This window comes from Penaeus monodon, chromosome 32 (assembly GCF_015228065.2).
Source record: "Penaeus monodon isolate SGIC_2016 chromosome 32, NSTDA_Pmon_1, whole genome shotgun sequence".
NCBI classification, from domain to species: domain Eukaryota; kingdom Metazoa; phylum Arthropoda; class Malacostraca; order Decapoda; family Penaeidae; genus Penaeus; species Penaeus monodon.
Genome location: NC_051417.1, coordinates 9,313,903 through 9,314,327, shown reverse-complemented (window position 1 = coordinate 9,314,327; position 425 = coordinate 9,313,903).

Below are 425 nucleotides of genomic sequence, written 5' to 3'. Positions count from 1 at the left end.
GAGTTTTCGAGTGATGGAAGACACCGCGAAGAGAATGGAAGATCTCCCGAAGCCGATTTAAGAGAAGGCATGGGAGGCGCCACCGTCGGGAAGTATAGATGCCGAACTCTCTCTTAAAGTCTGGGTGGGATTAAAACTCTCCTAAGCTTTCTTTTAAAAGGGGTAAAATTTTTCCCTTTTGCGTCGTCTTAAGAAACCGAACCCCCTTTTTTGCAGGTCTATAGACTAAAATTTCTCCCTCAATATCGTTTTTAAACGGGATACCGGGGTCATTGCGGGGCCCTTTCCAACAACGGGGAATATAGCCCCATTTTAAAATAATCCGACAAATTTTGGCTAAAAGGCCCTAGGAAAAAACCCGGGAAATTTCTCTCTCAAAATCACAAAGGTTTTTGGAATTTATTATTGCCCCAAAGTGACTACTC